At 36.5% G+C, this 21520-nt stretch overlaps 1 pseudogene; it reads left to right on the top strand.

Moving 5' to 3' along the window:
- Positions 1–4227: 4227 nt before the first annotated feature.
- On the top strand, positions 4228–20990 carry LOC137764650 (small ribosomal subunit protein mS31 pseudogene; annotated as a pseudogene).
- Positions 20991–21520: the final 530 nt, after the last annotated feature.

Genomic DNA, 21520 nt, shown 5'->3' with positions numbered 1-21520 from the left:
TTGACTAGAAATTTCCCCTACCCCTGCCTACAGAGTGGCAGACAGAGAAGATATAGTAGAAATTATTCCCAACCCCACACAGTTTACTTGCCCAGAGGTTACTACCGTTCAATACTGTCAGTCTAGTTGTTCATCCCTCTGATTACATTTTTTTGGTCTAGAAGGAGGCATCTGACACAAATTTGATAAAGAAATTCACCTGGGAGCAGAGTGTTTTGTTGGAACCCCAGCTCTTATTTCAGCTCTTCTGCCAACCCAGCTTTTGTTCTGTTTTAGGCTCCAAAAGACATCTGGTGTTATTATACCAAAACCACCATTTCTCTCAGTTATTTCAGTTGACTTTCTGTCTCATGATCAAAGAGTCCTGACTAACCACCAAACAAAAGCCCCTGGCCTTGCTAAAGTTACCAATAATAAATAAGTAGCAGACATGGAAGTGACTCTAAATTCAGTGTTTTTCCCCCTTATTGACCCTTCCCACATATCTCAATTTGATGCCAAATAACCACATGTGCTATGGGTCTTTTAATGGTTCTCCACTAATCCTTCCCCTTTAGTGAATGTGGCTCATAAGTTACAAGTAACCAAAGTAAATTCTGTCTCAGTTCCTATGAGGGTAGCCATGTGGTTCCCACTTAAAATCAGCCTAAATTTCTTTAGCAAGGTAGATTAAGATTCTTCCCTAATTACACTGAGGGGTTGGTGGTCACCAGTCTGAATAGCTAGAAAAGTGTTAGTGCCCTGGTTTGGCCTCTCAGTTCATCTGATGGTTAAATACTGGGGGTGAAGAGGTCTGCTGTTCTCCCTCAGGGAGTACTTTTATGTCAGGGTGAGTGTTTATGCTGCTTGTCGCATCAGGTTTAAATGTCTTTGTGTGGCTGCCTTTCTCTACAGGAGAAAAGAAGCAGGATAAATGTCTGCCTCACTAAAGAAAAGTAATCTGCATGGTGCCACATGTTTGCTTTGAGTGTCTTCAAAGCTGACCAGCTAGCTTGTCTCATTTACCATCCCTGGAGAGAAAGTTGACAGGAAGAAACAAAACTAACCTGTTCTTAGGTTCTCCACCAGCAGCTCCCTTGGGGTAGTTTTGCAGAAGGTGTGTTGATGTATGATTTAACTTTTTTTTTTTTTTTTAGGAAAAGAATAGCAATAGAATAAAGATTCAAAATATGAAACTTCAATGGATAGTCCATTATCCCAGGAAAGTTTGCACTCTTTTCTTAGAATGAGAAAAAATAGCTTCAAAAGTGTGATACCTTGGGATATTTTTCGTCACAAAGCTATTAAATAGGAAAAATACCATAGGGTGTTTTTAAAAATATCAAACAACTTAGGTTCAGAGAAACACACCTCAGCATCTTAATGTCTGCCAGAGAGAAAATCTGGTTAGGAAACCTGGAATTGATCCTGTTTTGTTTGTATTCAGTATTTCATTCTTTACTGTGAAATGAAGACAAGAATCATATCAACCTCCTAAATTGTCTGAAGAGAGAATCGAAGATGTACGAAATGTGCACTGTAAATTACAAAAAGCTGAACAGATGCAAGGTTGTCTTTTTATTGGGGTGTAATTTACATGGAATAAACCCACTCTTTCCAGTGTGCAGTTCTTTGAGTGTTGACACCATTATACTTTAATGTAACTATAACAAAAATCAAGATCTAGAACAATTCCGTCATCCCCATAGATTTGTATTGAGTCTATCTTCTGTCACTTAGCCTGACACCGCTGAGATCGTCCATGCTGTCACATCAGTAGTCTACTCCCTTTACTGCTGGGGAGCATTCCCTGTATGGAGTTATGACAGTTTGTTTACACATTTACCAGTTGAAGAACATTTGGATCTTTCTCCTTTTGGTGATTATGAATAAATCTACTATAAACCTAGATATAAAATGTATTGTGTGAGTATAATTTCTAATTTCTCTTGGGTAAATACTTGAGAGTGGAATTACTAGGTCATAGGGCAAGTGTATATTTTACTTAATACAAACTCTTTTCCAAAGTGGCTGCATAATATTTCATTCCAATTATCCATGCATGGGAGTTCTAGGTGTTCTGCATGCTCTCCAGCCCTTGCTATTGTTAGATTTGATTGTTTGTTTTGTTTCATTTTGTTTTTTGGCCATTGTAATAGGTGTGTAGTGATGGCTTGTTGTAATTTTAATTTCGATTTCCTTAATGAATAATGATGTTAAGCATATGTTCATGGCCTATTTGCCATCTAGCTATCTTTTTTGGTGAAATGTCTTTTCAAGTCTTTTGTCCGTATATCATCAAACTGTCTTTTTATATAATTTCATTTTAATGTTCACACTATTCCCATAGTAGTATGTTATTCTCCTATTACAGATGACAGAACTGAATCTCAGGGTGACTTAAAAATATGTTCAAAGATGCACAGATATTAGGTGTCAGAGCTGGAAGGAAATGATTACAAAAATTTTGATTACAAAACTCCTAACAGCCACTGGTGCTGTAATAGTTCCACAGAAGCCGATGTGCTCCTCTAAGATTTAAAAGTCTATTAATTTTTAGCTGGCTTTAGTGAACTATGTGTGTGGAGAATCGTCAGTGAAAAGTTTTGAATATGAGGTCAATTTGCTTCTGTTTTTCAATTACCCTTCAGAACTAACTCCGTTTTTTTGCACTGTCATATTAACTGAAAAGGTGCAAAATAAGTTCACTGTTTTAATTTAGGAAACACATTTCGTGGAGAAATGCATGTGATTCCTGGTGAAACATGAGGTAACTATAATCTTGGGTGACCAACCTCTTCGGCTTATTCATATCTCTTCACTCTTCAGTTAGTCTGGTGAATCAAAATTACTATGTTTCCTGATTATTATTCCATAAGGTTAAATAAAGCTTTTTTTATGACACATATTTATAAGTTAGTACAGACATTCCGTCTATAAGGAGGAGGGCCTGAACTTCAATCTTCCTGTCCAGAAAATAACAACTATAAGAACTATCACACTGAGTGCTGTTAACTAAAGGTGAAGCACAGTGCATGCTTACTACAGAGAGTTAATAAATGGTAGTCACCTCATAATAATATTACCTATTATGTGCCAGAGATTTCATTAAATGAACTAAATAATTCGAGTAACACCACGAAATAAATATTATCTCAGTTTTACATGTGAAGAAACTGACTTTTTGAGATGTTAAATGACTATAAAAAAATCACCCAAACAGTAAATGAGGAAGATGGAATTCAAACCATTTGAATTCAAACCATGGAATTCAAACCATTCCAGGAAGATGGAATTCAGGTCTACTGATCCCCAAATCATACTCTTGACCCCTCTACTCAACTTACTGTTTTAATACGAAATATTTAGGATACTCTTGATAAAAACCTGATGCTGAACATTCCATTCATTAATAGCACTAAAATGTCCTTTATATGTGTCCATAAACTACTACTTAAATCTATAGTCCTTGGAATCAGAAATAAAACAAATAACTGCTAATAGCTATAATTATAAATAGAAAATTAAAAATAGAACATTTCTGTGTCAGTCAGGATTAGATCAGGGAAATTGAACTCTTATGACTACGATAGAATAAGCACCTATGATAGGAACTAGACATAACACAGTTGAGAGAGGAGTTTGGGAACTAAGGCCGCAAAGGGATCTGGAGGATTAGAGAAAAGTCCTTAACCAGCCCTCCTAAACACTGATGCAGGTAGAAAAGTCAGAGCTTGCAGGGAAGTCTGGTAAGCCAGGGGTGCCCACCTGCCAGGGTGTGGGCATGGAGGAGAGCTTATGGAGAGGCCCGTAGAAGACTGTTGCCTCTTCCTCCAGTGGTGCTCTTGGGATTATTGTTGGTCAACAGAGCCAGAAGCCAGGAAGAAGAGCTGGCCATGAAGTGGGGTGAGCCAGGGCAAGCTGGAACTCCCCAGCACTTTTGCAATCTCTCACTGAACTTAACCTGCAGAGAGTAATGTCTGCCACTTCACTCCTACTTTCCAAAATTCATGCAAATGTATCTTTTGGCTGTCTCGAACCCAGAAGTGGAGAGTGGACAAATGAGACCCATCTTAGTCACGTCATCACTTTAAAAATGCATCAATTGTTCATATTTATTTTGCTCTGAAATTATGTAAAAGTCATTTGTCTCCAAACTCTCATGATGATGAGACCATCCTGAGGCAAACTTATAAAGAAAGTGAAGTTTGTTTTGAGATGTTTCTCCTGTCTTTAAAGGCTACTCCCATGGCTACTGCAAAGCTGCTGGTGGAGCCATTTACTGGCCCTGCTGTCGTCAGTGCCTGCCCCCAGGATCACCATTACTTATTGAATGCGCATCATGCTGGATATCAAAAAGGAGACAACCAAGTAGGGAAAGGAAAGGAAAATTTTTTAGAGTTAATAATAGCATGGAGAATGAAGACTGGTTAAAAAAAAGAGTGAGGCTCAGTTCAGAGACCAAATACAGAGCAAGATATGTCCTTCCTGCTTCAAGGTCAACTGAGACACAAAAACTATGCATAAAGGGGACTGTGTGAATAAGTTGGGTAGGAAGAAGGGTAATGAGACATATGTAGGTTTTAGAAATACAGAGCAGAAAATGTCAGACATCTACAGTTCTCTCTGGGAATTTCATATGACATACCGAGGAGGAGAAAAAATGTGGTTGACATAAATAAACAAGTACTAGTTCACGGACCATTGACTGGGTAAGGGCAGCCTTCTTGTTCATGCTCTAATGTGCTGAGCAGCAGGTCTAGGCAGAAACGAGTTGGAAAGGCATATTGGCAACTCTGGGAGGCTGTTCTGAGTGTCTATCTTTCTTGTGGTTTTGCACATAACCTTAATAGCTGTGTTTATTAAATCTGTACTGTGTATATCGTCTTTTTCTTACATTAATCCTAATCTTCCTCCAAAATATGGGGGGATTATTCCCCATTTTACAGAAGGGGAAATTCAGCCTCAAGATTCTTGCAAAATGTCACATAGCTAGTAAGAAGTAGAGCTTCGAAAACCAGGTTTTCTTTACCTGCAAAATTCATGTTCTTTCCATTATACCATTCTCCTTCTAAATAGAATGTGCTGGACACCTCCAACCTTGGGCATAGAGATCATAAATGCTGTTTCCAGAATCTTCAAATTATGCCCAGCTGGTCGCTCACTGACTCTGGTCAAGGAAAGTTCAAAGAAGGAGTGGAGTTTGCTGGAGGCTTCAGCAGAAAACCAGAGAAGGAGCATGGAAGAGCCAAGTTCAGAACACTGTATTCTTTTACTCATGCTACAGACATATGTCAAATTTGAAACCTGAGACAGCTGCAATAGCCACAGGAGGCAAGATAAACTGAAAAAAGCAGAAAGGATTTTATTCCATTTAGAGGCAATAAAACCTAATGCCTTTTGATAGAAAATGTCCTCTCTGAAGAAGAGTGTCAAAGTACTGCTAAGTCAGATTGCTTAAATCTTCAGAGTACTATGCTGTGTCCTGGAGCAAAAACCTTTGTTTATGTCTATATTTCTTAAAGGTAATTTCACCCTTTTTTCTTCCTAAAGATGATTTCAAAGAAACGTGATTTTTATGCCTGTGAAGTTGACTGCATCTGTAATGAAGCCACTGCTGATATGACATATACTGTGTATGCGTGTGATAATGTGTATGTGTGTGATAATGTGCTATTCAAGAGGGACACAAGAAAAAATATAGCATACACATAAACTCAGGAATAGTTAGTTAAAAGATATCATGGAGAGATTTCCGGTCTGTTACAAGGTGATGTAGACTCATTTCTCCTGTTCTTTCTCACTAAATACAGCTATAAACCCTAGAAAAATATTCACGAGGAGGCAACCAAGAGCGCTTAAAGATGGAAAGTGAAAAGCAGACTGGACAGTGACCCAGGATTGGGGTAACAACATAGGCAACAGAATGACTTACAATTGCCACCGAACAGAAAAAGTAACCATGGCCCACAGTTTTCTGACTACCAACCTAGCAATGGAAGGTGGCCCAGGGAGGATTATTCCTCCTCTTGATCCAAAGGAATCCTGCTGGCGGCCCCAACGAGGAGGGTCAATTGCAAACCGAGGGACGCTCTCTCCTTTCCTGTAGGCCCTGAGACTCTGAGTGGCCTGGCAGCACGGGTGAAAGGAATCTTGCTCTAACAAGCGTCCGTCCAGGAAGTACTTTCTGTCCCTACCAGCCCTACGTAGAGACTCCACACACCTGGGCAGCACAGCAGGTAAGACCTTGTCACAAGGCCTGGCACTTTGTCCCTGCAGGATGGATACTTCCTTCCCCCCATCTAGAAGCACCCACCGACCTAGCGTGGATAAGCTGCTTCTACCTGTTCAGGTGACTGTCTGCTAAAATAAAAGGTTTAAATAGGACTCACCGTTTTCCAACATAATAGCGAAAATGCCCGGGACACTTTAAAAAAAAATCACTCTCCATACCCGAAAGCAGTGAAAATCGCAACTTGAATACGAAAAGTCAATGAACTAATGCGAACACTGAGATGAATCAGATTTTGGAATTATATGACAAGGATTGTTATTAGATTTGTTTAAACTTGGTAGCGAGATTCAAATTCTAGGCAGCTGTTCCACATCTGGGAATGTATAACCTAGAAATTATCATCGATACATAAGAATTTTGTATAGGAATTTGTTCAGTACAGTGTTACTCGAAAGTGTGAAAAACTAAAATTTCCTATCTTTAATAAAAAGGAGAAAAGATAAAATAAATTTTGAAATATAAGTAAATTATGAAATATAAGTAAAATGTAGAATATTTATAAAGTATGTTTTTAAAGTATATTTTCTTTCATGAAAATTGTACCCAATGTAATGTTAAACAGAAAAAGCAGGATTTAAACAAAAAACCACTACATTTAGTATGGCCCTAATTAAGTTCAGTTGGATATAAGTACACAAAATTTCTGAAAGGAAAGGAACAACATTTTCATGACGCATTTCTGGGCAGTAGAGTTTTGGATTATATGAGTGGTTTTCTTTATAATTTACCATATTTTTCAAATGTTATATAATAATCAAGGGCGACTTGAGATTTTATATTAAAAAATTATGGTTTAAATATGGAAACTAAACCTGCTGACATTTTGATCTTGGACTTCTAGCCTCCAAAACTTAAGAAAATTTCTGTAGTTTAAGCAAAGGATCTGGGGTATTTTGTTACGGAAGCCCTCACAAACCAATGTAGCATACAATCTTTAAGTGATGTTAATTTAAAAATTTTAAAAATTATATAAAGAACACTATTAAGTTGTGAGAATGCAAATCAAAAGCTAAAAAAAGTCAAATAATTATGGTTAATATTGTTACTATATAATTTTATATTTAGTATAGTATAATCTGGTATCATTTTTTAAGCAATTTGGGATTATGTATCAAGAATTTTCAAATACTAATAACCTTACATTTCTTGAAATAAAACTTTTGGAAGTATTTCAAAGCCCAGAAAAAGATTTGGCTCTTTTTGGATTTGTAAAAATTGGAAACATTCATAAACTAAGCTTGTTAAGTAAATAATGGTTAAAGAAATAGTATGCAGCAATTAAAAATATTTTGACAAGGCAAATGATATTGGAAAATGCTCAAGGTAAAATTATAAATGAAAAGAGTAGAATAAAAATTACGATGGTGCACTGTCTCAATTACTCTTATTGGTTAAGTAATTAATCAATAACACTGTCATTGTTTTAAGTGTTTGTAATTGCGTACATATCTTACTCATTCTGCTCTGCTAAGTAAATACAGCCAGTGCATCAGAAAAATTAGTTTGCTTCACTCCCGGAAATAAATATGAGGGAAAGGGTAGATATTTGATAACCATATTCCATACTGTGATATTTTCTCACAGCAATTAAACTCATGATTTGCTTCTATTTCCTCTTGCCTTTACATCTCAGTCAACTGAAGTTTGGAAGTCTGAGATTGCGATTTCCTTCCTTCTAACTCTTAGAGCTTATTTGCTTCTGAAACAGTCTGTGATTATCAAAAGGGAAAATAATGGACTTTTCAACTTTTGAGGCTGCACAGTAGATGCAGCCTACTTGGCCACGAATATGTGCTAACTTTAATAGGAAATTTACTATTGAGAAAGCATGTTCTAGAGGGAAAGACAAGGGTATGGCTGAACAACCGTCTGCTAAGAAGATTAGGCTGTGATTCATGACTCCCGTCAACCATCTCAGCAGAAGCCCAGAGTAGAGAAGGGGTTATCCAGCAAGGAACTATGGAGCATTAGTTGTTTAATGATGTGGATGCCCTTGTCATGCATAGAAGACAGGCATGGATGTTGAGAATAGTATACCAGCAGAAACACTTCCAGCTAGGAACGACAGAGACAAAAAGACTAAAATGTAAGAAGGCTGTCAGACCTCTGGGGTTCTACAGGCAGGAAACAGGCTAATGGACCTACTAGGTCATGAATATGTGCTAACTTTAAGAAAAAGGAAGAATGACTCTGAGAAAATATTGGCAGAAGCAGAGGGCAGAGGGGGCAGGTCTATTGCCGCTGTGGACCCGGAGAACAAAACACGAGCCACAGAAAATTATTCCCCGAGATTTTCCTACTGGGACTTTTCCTGCCAAGTTTTGGGCTTACTAGGGACCTCTGGCCTCTTTATTCGTTCTAACTCTTCCTGATAGGAATGTCTATCCTATGCCTGTCTCGCCATTGTATTTTGGAAGTTGATGGCATCTTTTCTAGTTTCACAGGTCCATAGATGGAGAGAAATCTTGACCCAGGATGGTACATTTCCAGAGTCTCACCCATACCTGATACAGATGATTTAGATGGTAAGATGAGGAACCTTGTGAGTTAATGATATTTAGATTATTTTTTTGATTTAGAATTGCCACTGGATTGGGTTAAAAGTTTGGGGATGTTAGGGTGAATGTATTTTGCACATGGGAAGTATGTGGATTTTAGTTGGCCAGAGGGCAGAATGTAGTGGGTTGATATTATCCCCCCAAAATCCAAAGTGCCTGGATTCTCAGATCATGAGCTTATTTGATTCAGACTTCTAGCCTCCAAACTGTGAGACATTAAATTTCTGTCATTTAAACCACCCAGTTTGTGGTCCTTTGTTACAGCAGCCCTAGCAAATAAATACTGGAAGTTTACTGGTTCAAACAACAAGAAGTCTGGGTTTCAGCTACGGTTTTATCAGCTCTCTGTCTTAATTCTCTCAGGTGTTCTCTCCTTTATGGGTCAACTTTTTGTTCTGGCCAGCTTATCTCACGATAGCGAAATGGTTTCAGGAGTTCTAGGCACCCCATCAGACTCCATCCTGCGCACAGAAAGGGAGAGCATCTTTGTCCCAGCATTCTAAACAAAAGACGTGACTTTTATTTGGACTGGCTTAGGTCACTCCTACCTAACTGTGGTGGCTTAATAATTAGAAGTATTGAGTGGACTAACTAAATCAGGAAGCACTTGTAGATTGAAAGTTAAGATCAAATTCCCTTAAAGCAAATGAGCTGTGTGGGGAACGGGCATATCCTTGAAAAAACTAAGATACCATGGAAAAGCGAGAATGAGACAATGGAAGCCAAGTGAACAGAGAGCAAATATTTACATCTTTTGACTAGAGATACATATATTAACACTGCCTTTGCAAGTTTTTATATCAGCTTTTATTTATTTTTCTTTCTTTATTTTTTTATTGGGGTATAGTTGTTTTACAATGCTGTGTTAGTTTCTACTGTACAGCGAAGTGGAGTTCCCTGTGCTATACAGCAGGTTCTCATTAGTTATCTATTTTATACATAGTAGCGTATATATATCAGCTTTTAACTTATCACCTTTATCCTTTGTAATTTCTGATTTATGTTTTTTTCAAAAAGAAAACACATGTTTCTTGAAGCTGTTAATTTTGTGTATGCTATTTATAATTTATTTTTGATACTATTGAGAATGAAATGGATTGTTATGATTTGTGGCATAATACTTACTAATGGCTTATGATTAATAAAGAGAAAAAACCTGATATGTAAAAATATATATGTACACAAAAAGAAGTGAATGAAAGTTAGTCTTGGTGAATTTTTTACTTTTTAAAAATATATATTTCTTTCTTAATATCAGTATTATTCAGTTTTTTATAATGACAAAAAATGGAATTTAGTTGAAACAGCATTTCAAGCTCATGTATATATTACTCATCTCATTGCTATTTCTTTAAACACAATAGCATTTACATTTTTCATATGGTTACCTCTATTTACAAGATGACACCCTATATTTTCCAAGAGATACCCTATTTTCTTATGTGGCTGCCAAAACCCATCTGTATTACCCTTAAAGGAGGAAAAAAAATAGTGGGTATTTAAAGACCTTGGTTACTAAATTTACTTATACAAATGAAAACATTTCAAAGGTCAATCTAATAGAATGCTATTCTGCATTATTTTTTATTCCATTGACTTAAGTTAATTTTGATGACTAACAATAGCTGCTGATTAGGAAGGCTGCCACCCACTCTAAAGCACTCAGCACTCCCACTTTAACAAAATGTAATACTGCAAAAAGAAACATTTAGTAAGCAGGTTAGAAAAAAAAATGTCAGGACATGATCTATAGTGAAATGTAATGAGAAAATATTGTATTACTGTGATGTGCTCAAAAATTGAAATGAAAACCACAGCGGTATTTATCTAGAATGATTACATTTTAAAGAGCGTCTGGTGCAGCTTGCAGATTGATAAGGTATGCAATTAACCAATATCCAATTTACTAGAGTAACAAGTCAGGCAATCAGATGAGACTGGGTCAAAAATATGCAATAGTTTCCTATTTATGGGTTTCAAATACATTTCAGAGATTAAACCAGAGATTAATTACTTGAAATTTCAAAAAAACAACAACAAACAGTTTACATTCCTTTATGTATTATTTCTGTGTATGATTTATTTTTAATTTAGTCTGTATTTCTTTGACTTAATTCCCAGTTTCAAGCAGCAAAACATTTTCTGTGGGATTTTGAATTTATTTCTTCCAGATATTCTGATTTAATTGACAGAAAGAAATATGTCAGAAGACTCAAACTTGAAGTATGCCTGTGTAAGAACTACTACCACATTTGCATGTCATATTTAGTTGTGCACTGCTTCAGAATAGACAGCTGTTAAAGCAAAACAAAACAGTGACTGCCATAACTCAACAACGATCAACATGTATGAAATAAGTTAATATTTGTGCAATAATTTTTAGTTTTTTTTGTGTACATTGGGTGTTTCAAGTATCACTTCTTTAATAGTGCTATGTCTTATGTTAAAAAATACTGAGTTCCTATCGGGTGCCATTTATTATCCTGAATACTGAGAATGCAAAAATGAGTAAGTCTTCATTATTGTTCTCGAGACAAATCCAGAGCAGTGGGAGAGACAGGTGGGAAATATAAAATTTCAGAAGGATATCTTTATATCTTAATGATAAAAGGAACCTGGGGCAGCAAACAGCGGGTAGGTATCTATTCTTGAAGGACATGAGCTGTGAGATGTGTTGGGGGCGGGGGGTGGGGGAGGGAAGGAAGTCGGAGTTAACAAGATCAAGAAAGAGGAAGGGGACAGGGGAGTTGATGGGGTCCCACAGGGAGGAAACAGAATGAAGGAAGTCATATATGGAATTAACACTATACTATTAATTTTCAAAAGGTAACTTTATTGAGGGCTTTCCTTGAGGCAAATGTTAAGTTCTTTAGATACATCATTTTAAAACAATCCTGAGAAGCAGAAACAATTTCCCTCTGTATTATGTGTGAGAAATAAAAGCAGCTCAGTATTTGGTAAAAGGTTAAGTGTGAGGCATACAGTGCTACGAACGTGAAGCTAGAGATAGACAGGGAACAGGATCTCATCTTTTGAGTTAAGAAATTTAACTTTTTCTCCATGGATGATAAAATATTTGTGCAGAGTTTTCAGCAGAGAATTGGGGTATTTACTGAACATTTGAGGTAGGTTACTCTGGCCACTTCGTGGAGGGCGGTTTCAGGGGGCACAAGTGAAGGTAGAGACACATGCTTGGAAATTAAACTATAAAACAAGGGATTCTCAGAATAAGCACCTGGAACAGAGTGGGAACAGGGCATGGAGGAGTGATCTTTACTTCTATTGATGGTTTGAGGATGACCTGCTTCTTCCATAACGCCAACATTTTCACTTAGGTGAAATTCATCATAGAGAATTCCCTTAAAGAGAAAACTGAAACATTAAAAAAAAAAAAAAAAACCTGGCTGTTTTGTGTGGAGGCAAATAGTAACCATTTCTAAAAGTGACATTTCCCTCTTCAACTTCCTGAAAAATCAAATAATGAAATCTAAATGGCCTACAAGGCTTCCTGCACTAGTGACATGAAGAAAATGTTAGACATTTAGATTTTTAACATCTATAGCCACGATTCCTGGGTGTTTAAAAGTATTGTATTTACTGTTAAATCTGGGTGTCTCAGTTCAAGAAAGAACTGAGAGAATAATAGGGAACCCTGAAATCTCCACAGCAAAATAAATTTTTCCTAATTGTGCTATTTCAATAAATGGGTCCCTTTCATTGAAGCTATTGAGATGTCTGTCATCAATGCATGTGTGACAGTAAGACAGACAGGAGGGCACAAATTTGGGCAACAGATAGCTGGAAAACTCAAGCATGTACCACAGGCTAAGCAAACAAAAAGACAAAATTACCAAGTGGTATCAGAAGCTCTTGATGTGGGATCAGTAAAATGTGGGTATGACTTCCACCTCTGGCAAGTCTCAGTAAATCACTTCCTTGCTGGTCCTAACCCAATTTCTTCATTGACATACAAGCATACCTAAGAGATATTGTGGGTTTGGTTCCAGACCATTGCAATAAAGTGAATATTGCAATAAAGCAAATCACAATTTTTTTTGGTTTGCCAGAGCATATAAAAGTTATGTTTACACTATACTATAATCTATTGCATGCAATAGCATTATGTCTAAAAAACAATGTACATACTTCAATGTCTGTTTTTGTGCCAGTACCATACCGTTTTGATTACTGTAGCTTTGTAATATAGTCTGAAGTCAGGGACCCTGATTCCTCTAGCTCCATTCTGCTTTCTTAAGATTATTTTCGTTATTAAGCATCTTTTGTGTTTCCATACGAAATTTTTTAAATTTTTTGTTCTAGTTCTGTGAAAAATACCATTGGTAATTTGATAGGGATTGCATTGAATCTGCAGATTGCCTTGAGTAGTATGGTCATTTTGACAATACTGATTTTTCCAATTCAAGAACACAGTATATCTTTCCATCTATTTGTGTCATCTTCAGTTTCTTTCATGTGATGGTAAGTGGGATTGTTTCCTTAATTTCTCTTTCTGATATTTTGTTGTTAGTGACTTGATAATTTCTAAAGTTTTTGTATGGTTTTGACTAAAATAGGAGAGCTTCAGTTTTCAGTGGATAACTGGGCACAAACATTGAAAGACAGAAGTCAGGAGACAACATAAAGATGTAAAGACTGTTTAAAATCCAGACAGCAGTATTACTTGCCAGTGCTCTATAAATGAAACAACAAAGTTTGGATGACAGATCATCTGTTTACAACATGGTTTACTGAATATTTTAAGCCCATTGTTGAGACCTACTATTCAGAAAGAAAAAAAAAAAAGATTTCTTTCAAAATATTACTGCTTATTGACAATGTAACATACCTGGTCATCCAAGAACCCTGTTGGAGATGTACAATTAGATTAATGTTGTTTCCATGTCTGCTAAGACAACATCCATTCAGTAGCCCATAGATCAAGGAGTAATTTTGACTTTCAAATCTCATTATTTAAGAAGTACATTTCCTAAGGCGATAGTTTCCAAAGATAGTGATTCCTGTGATGGATCTGGGCAAAGCCAATTGAAAACCTTCTGGTAAGGATTCACCAATCTAGATGCCACTAAACATATTTTTGATTCATGGAAAGAGGTCAAAATATCAATATTAACAGGAGTTTGGAAGAAGTTGATTCAAACTCTGGCGAATGACTTTGAAGGCTTCAAAACTTCAGTGGAGTAACAAGTGGTGGAGATAGCAAGAAACTAGAATTAGAAGTGGAAGGGGAAGGGTAAGCTGGGACAAAGTGAGAGAGTGACATGGACTTATATGTACTACCAAGTGTAAAATAGATAGCTAGTGGGAAGCAGCCACATAGCACAGGGAGATCAGCTCGGTGCTTTGTGTCCACCTAGATGGGTGGGATAGGGAGGGTGGAAGGGAGACTCAAAGGGAGGAGATATGGGGATATATGTATACATATAGCTGATTCACTTTGTTATAAAGCAGAAACTAACACACCATTGTAAAGCAATTATACTCCAATAAAGATGTTAAAAAAAAAAAAAAAAGAAGTGGAGCCTGAAGATGTGACTGAATTGCTGCAACCCCATAATAAAACTTTAATGTATGTGGATTTGCTTCTTATGGATGAGCAAAGAAAGTGATTTCTTGAGATGGAATCTACTCCTGGTGAAAATACTATGAAAATTGTAACATGACAATTGTAACATGTAACAGAATACTATGAAAATACTATGAAAATGACAACAAAAATTTAGAATATTATACAAACTTAGTTGACAAAGTAGCAGCCAGGTTTGACAGGACGGACTTCAATTTTGAAAGAAGTTCTACTGTGAGAAAAATGCCATCAAACAGCATTGCCTGCTACAGAGAAATCGTTTGTGAAAGGAAGAGGCAATTAATGGGGCGAACTTCATTCTTGTCTTAAGAAATTCCCACAGCTTCCCCAGCCTTCAGCAACCACCATTCTTTTCAGCCAGCAGTCATCTACATGAAGGCAAGACCCTCCACCAGCAAAAAGATTATGACCTACTGAAGGCTCAGATGATGGTTTTCATTTTTTAGCAATAAAGAATTTTTAATTGAAATATGTACCTTATTTTTTAGATATAATGCTACTACTGCACACCTAGTAGACTACAGAATAATGTAAACACAAAACACAGGTTTTATACCCACTGGGAAGACAAAAAATTTGTATGACTTGCTTTACCGTGATATTTGCTTCATTGTGGTGGCTTGGAATCAAACTCACAATGCCTCTGAGGTATGCCTGTAAGACTTCTTTTAACCTAGTTTTTGAGACAAATTATGCACACTCTTATTTTTGGTAAGTATTATATAATCTAATGTTTTGTTTGTTCTTAGATATTATTAAAATTATATGGATGTCTATACACCCATGTTCATAGCAGCGTTATTCACAATAGCTAAAATGTGGAAACAACCCAAGTATCCATTGATGGATGAATGGATAAGGAAAGTGTGGTATATACATATAATGGAATATTATCCAGACTTAAAAAGTAAGAAAATTCTGACATATGCTATGACATGGATGAACCTTGAGGTCATGATGCTAAATGATATGTCGGTCATATAAAAGACACATACAGTATGACTCTACTTATATAAGGTATTTAGAGTAGTCAAAATCATAGAGACTAAATGTAATGATGGTTGCCAGAGGGTGGGGTAAAATGAGCAAATGGGGAGTTCTTGTTTACTGTGTATAGAGTTGTAGTTATAGAAGATGAAAAGTTGTGGAGATGGATGGTGGTGATGGTAGGACATCATCATGAATGTATTTTAATGCTACTGAACTGTCCACTTAAAAATGGTTACAGTGGTAAATTTTATGTTATGCGTATTTTACTAGGATAAAAATATTGGGAGAAAACAGAAACAAACAAGCAAACATAAGGATATTTTACTGTATGTAATTCCATTTAGTAGGTCCTTCAAAAGATGTCTTTCATGCTAGATGAAGGATCACATCTACATGTTAAATTCTCCTCTGTGGAACAATTTAGCCAATACACCAAACTGAAACACATTGCAGGACGCTCATCTACCTGTCTATTTTACACGGCATTGGGACTACTTTATTTTTCTTATTCATGGTACAGCCACTAACCTCTCTAGAATTATTTGCATAAGTAACACTCCTTCCCCCCACCTCAGAATTTATTATTCTCTATTACTCTGAGAGAAATAAGGACATGCACATTTTTGCTGTTTATAAAAAACATATACTTAATAGAAAAAACAGTTAATGCATATACAGTAATACTCTCCTACTTTTGTACTGCAATTAATACACGTTACGTTAATTTCTCACTTTCTTTTTTTAATTAATTAATTAATTAATTTACTTATTTATTTATGGCTGCATTGGGTCTTCATTGCTGTGAGTGGGCTTTCTTTTTTTTAGTTGCGGCGAGCAGGAGCTACTCTTTGGTGCAGTGCGCGGGGTTCTCATTGCGATGGCTTCTCTTGTTGCAGAGCACGGGCTCTTAGGAGTGTGGGCTCAGTAGTTGTGGCTCGCAGACTTTAGAGTGCAGGCTCAGTAGTTGTGGTGCATGGGCTTAGTTTCTCCACGGCATGTAGGATCTTCTCTGAGCAGGGCTCAAACCCATGTCCCCTGCATTGGTATAGACGGATTCTCAACCACTGTGCCACCAGGGAAGTCCTCTCGGTTTCATATGTTACTATGAAATCATGGCCTTTCAAGAACTGAATTTGTTTCCATTAATTCTGAGAGTTTTTTCCTGTCATCATTAATTTAAAATCGTCACAGTCAGCCATTATAAGCCCCTTTAATATGGTTCCTTTTGTCTTTTTAATATTAGCCATCTCTCACCAGGCATCCTTGAAAGAATCCTTCCTTCTGGCGATAATAGTATATTCAAAGTCCAAATTAAGTTTTTCCTGCCCCAAAACATGGAATCAATCATGTTCCAAAGGGCGTAGCTATTTTTTATGAAAGAACACATCAAAAAACAAAATAATCGGGAAATGTGTGCTGGTGTTAAGAAAGTTTGCTGAATTTTTATTGGACTTCTGTCACTGAGAACATGAGAAAAGATATTCTTTTTATTTATTTTCATTGTTATTTCCAATTTAACATATTGCATATCTAAGTTGTTGTCAGATGGAATTTTATTAACCACTAATATTTTCCATGACACAGATTTTGAGACTGAGATTCTTCTTTATCTGGCTTTGTCTTGCTTACTGGGTAAATATACTCCAAAGCCAAGAATCATTAATCATAACCAAAAGAAAGCTAAACATTTGCTTACAGAACCTTGCCTCTGTGAAGGAGACAGGGGCAACGTTAGGGTAATATAACTGAATTAGGGTGACATGAACCCAATAGTAGTGACAGCATTGAATAAGGGAGGGGGCTCCAACTCCAAAGATAGAGAGATAGATAGATAGATAGATAGATAGATAGATAGATAGGTAGATGAGAGATCACACATTATTTGCTCTCTTCTTAGCATAATTAGATGTGATTAACATTCAAATTAGTAGACTAAGTAAAACAAATTGCCCTCCTCAATGTAGGTGGGCCTCTTCCAAACCGTTGAAAGCCTGACTAGAATAAAACGGCTGAGTAAGAAAGAATTTGCTTTCTCTGGCTGACTGATTGCAGGATAATGTATTGGTCTTCTGTCTTCAAACTCAGACTAGAACCTATACCATCAGCTCTTCTGGGTCTCCAGCTTGCCAACTGCAGATCTTGGGACTTCTCAGCCTCCATAATCACATGCTCCAATTCCTTATAATATGTATACAAATAAATGATAAATATATAATAAATAAATAAATTGATATATATCCTACAATAGGAACATATATAGTAAGATAATATATAATACTTATACAATAATAATATATATCCCATTGGTACTGGTTCTCTGAAAAACACCGACTAATATAAATTACAATACTTATTATGTAAAATTGAAAAATTAGGAAAAATGACTATTTACTTAATAATATGAAATAAATACCAGAAGGAAAAGCTTAGTTCAAAGACAGAGAAGGGAAAATAGGAGTAGGAAATGAAAGAGTCAGGGGTCTACATTTTTCAATATAAATCTTGAAAAATTATTTGGTATTTTATACTGTTTACAAATCTTTCTATAAAAATAAAACAAATAAAACTACTCCTGACCCAAGATAAAAGATATTATAAAAATTGAGGTAAACCATACTTTAAGACTGTATGACCTTAGGAAAAGGGAGGGGAATATGGAATTTTTTTTAGAACTCACAATAAAAGATATTTTCTTTGAAATAAGAGAATAAAACATTTTAAAAAATAAGCTAAAATAAAAAGCACTGACAACAACAACAATAAAATAAACAAACAAAACACATTTTTGCTTGGTCTTCATGACCAAGAGTCTGAATTAATTGGCAATTAACATGGTTTTAAAGGTCATTGACTTTAATTTGAAGCCAGTTTTTGGAACCACAAAACATGGAATCAATCATATTCCAAAGGGGGTAGATAAATTTAGCACAAGCAGAAATTTCATTACACATGAAAGATGCTCAACATCACTAAGTATCAGAGAAATGCAAATCAAAACTACAATGAGGTATCACCTCATACAGGTCAGAATGGCCATCATCAAAAAATCTACAAACAGTAAATGCTGCAGAGGGTGTGAAGAAAAGGGAACCCTCATGCATTGTTGGTGGGAATGTAAATTGATACTGTGGAGAACAGTATGGAGATTCCTTAAAAAACTAAAAATAAAACTACCATATGACCCAGCGATCCCACTACTGGGCGTATACCCAGAGAAAACCATAATTCAAAAAGACACATGCACCCCAGTGTTCATTGCAGCACTATTTATGATAGCCAGGACATGGAAGCAACCTAAATGTCCATCAACAGAGGAATAGATAAAGAAGATGTGGTACATATACACAATGGGATATTACTCAGCCATAAAAAGGAATGAAATTGGGTCATTTGTAGAGACATGGATGGACCTAGAGACTGTCATACAGAGTGAGGTAAGTCAGAAAGAGAAAAACAAATATCATACATTAAGATATATATGTGGAATCTGAAAAAATTGGTATAGATTATCTTATTTACAAAGCAGAAATAGAGACACAGACGTAGAGAACAAATGTATGTATACCAAGGGGGAAAGTGTTGGGATGGGATGGATTGGGAGAGATTGGGATTGACATATATACACTATTGATACTACGTATAAAATAGATAACTAATGAGAACCTACTGTGTAGCACAGGGAACTCTACTCAATGCTCTGTGGTGACCTAAATGAGAAAGAAATGAAAAAAAGAGTGGATATATGTATACGTATAGCTGATTCACTTGGCTGTACACTATGAACTAACACAATATTGTAAAGCAACTATACTCCAATATAAAATGTATTTCTATAAAAAAACAATTAAAAAATTGAAATTAGAAAAAAAAAAAAGATTTACCTATTATTCCATGTGCTTTCCATCTAAAAATCACCAGTTGGTTAGGTACTTGTGTGCAGAAAACAATTCTGATTAACTTAGAAAAGGAGGGCAAAGTTACTGGAAGAATTTGGTAGGGCACAAATAAAGGAAAGCAGTGTAATCAGCAATACAGAGGACAGGACACAAGGCATCTTCTGGGACCAAGGCAGCCGAACTGATTGGACTTTTCAGGCCACTATTATTGGCATAAATGAGCTCCAAACATTTTGTTATTCTCATCATGCTGCTCAAGATTCAAATTCCCAACAGGAAGCGTCTGATTGGCCTAGTGAGTCACATTCCTTTTAATTAGAAAAGGGTAGAAGCAAGAGAGCATGAGAAACAAAGGGTAGTTTTCCAAAGGGTAGTTTTCCTTCATTTCATTGCCAATGAAGAGGAGATAGATGATGAACAGTCAAAAGCAATAGATATCAAATCAAAATTCCATTTCCTTATATTCATCCCGATATTACTATGAGCAATACTGCTTTAAAAATATCCAATATTTAGAGGACGCGTCGTCGCCCCTGTGTGCCCAGTTCTGTTTGTTTCTCCGCAATGTTTCCGAGGTTCTCGCCTCCCTTTGTGCTCCGGAGGCCCAGAGGTATCGGCAGCCGCCATCGTGCAAAATAATATCCAAAGATATTTTGGCACTAACAGCGTGATCTATAGCAAGAAAGATGGGCAGTCTGTTCCAACCCGTGAGATTTCCAAGGAGACAAAGAGCCAACACAGTGTAAAGGAGAATACTTAAAAAGACTTGGTAAATATTCTTAAGGGAATGAAAGTTGAATTAAGCACAGTAAATGTACAAACAACAAAGCCACCCAACAGAAGACAACTTAAAAGTTTGGAGGCTTCAAATGGCAGACTTCAGAAAGCTCCAGAAGATGCCCCCCAAAAGAGAAGTGAGTCCCGGAGCCCGGAGTTGGTGGCGGCTGCATCCGCGGTTGCAGACTCTCTCCCTTTTGACAAGCAGATGACCAAGTCAGAGCTGCTCAAGCAGCTCCAGCAGCGCGAGGAAGACTCGAGGGCACAGAAGGATGGAGAGAGATCTAAAATTAGTTTCACTAACATCATATCAGATATGAAAGTTGCCAGATCTGCCACAGCGAGAGTTAGCCCAAGACCAGTGCATCAGATTCAGTTTGTTGAAGGGACTGATGATTTTGTTGGCCAAGAGAAGGCTGCCGATCTGAGAAAAAGTTTTAGGAAAAATATATTCAGGGGGAAGAGGCTTAATATTTTTGAGCTTAAGGCAGTTACTGAAGAGGCACCTGAAACAGAGGCAGCACCTTCCCTTTGGGATGTAGAATTTTCTAAGCAGTTAGCGGCAGTCAATGAACAACACTTTCAGAATGGTTTTGAAGAGGTGATCCAGTTGACAAAAAGAGGGGAAATTGTGGGAGTTCCCAACTAACAACGAAGCAGGTTTTGATGATGACGGTTCAGAATTTCATGAACATATATTTCTGGATAAATACCTGGAGGATTTTCCAAAACAAGGACCAATTCGCCACTTCATGGAGTTGATGACCTGTGGCCTTTCCAAAAACCCATATCTGAGTGTTAAACAGAAGGTTGAACATATAGAGCGGTTTAGAAATTATTTTAATGAAAAACGGGACATTCTAGAAGAAAGCGGCATACAGTTCAATTGAAGACCATGGAAATTTTTATTTCAAGCTGTTGGAGATTCATATTATAATTTAAAAATTTTACTAGAAAAAAAAACCCAGTATTTAAAAGTTCAAGCTTAAATATCATCAGACAACAGCTACATCCATTAACAAACTATTGCACAATTCCTTTAATGAAAAATCCACTGAATTGCATTACAGATATAATTCTATTAATAAATATAACTTCACAAACATGCTCTAGTGGTCCATCAGTTCTGTAGAAAAGAATGTATAACTCTACTGTGCTTGGAACCTTCAGCATCTCTTTTATTTTCAATAGTATTATGTTACCTTTTAAAATACAATTCAGTGGAAATTTAAGTTGCCAATCAGACTCTGCTCTTCTAGAAGAGTTGATAAAGCATAAAAGAAACTTATGCTTGCTAAGGAGAGGTCTAGAGCTCTCTTCTCCCTAGTGCTTACTACTGGTAATAGAAGTTCTTTTGGAAACACATTATTTCAAAATTGTGTAGCTTGTTTCCTCTACACTTCCTTCAAAATACTTTTCT

The sequence above is a fragment of the Eschrichtius robustus genome, chromosome 5 (assembly GCF_028021215.1).
Source record: "Eschrichtius robustus isolate mEscRob2 chromosome 5, mEscRob2.pri, whole genome shotgun sequence".
Taxonomy (NCBI): domain Eukaryota; kingdom Metazoa; phylum Chordata; class Mammalia; order Artiodactyla; family Eschrichtiidae; genus Eschrichtius; species Eschrichtius robustus.
The sequence above is the reverse complement of the archived record's forward strand: the minus strand, read 5'-3'. Positions and strand labels throughout refer to the sequence as shown.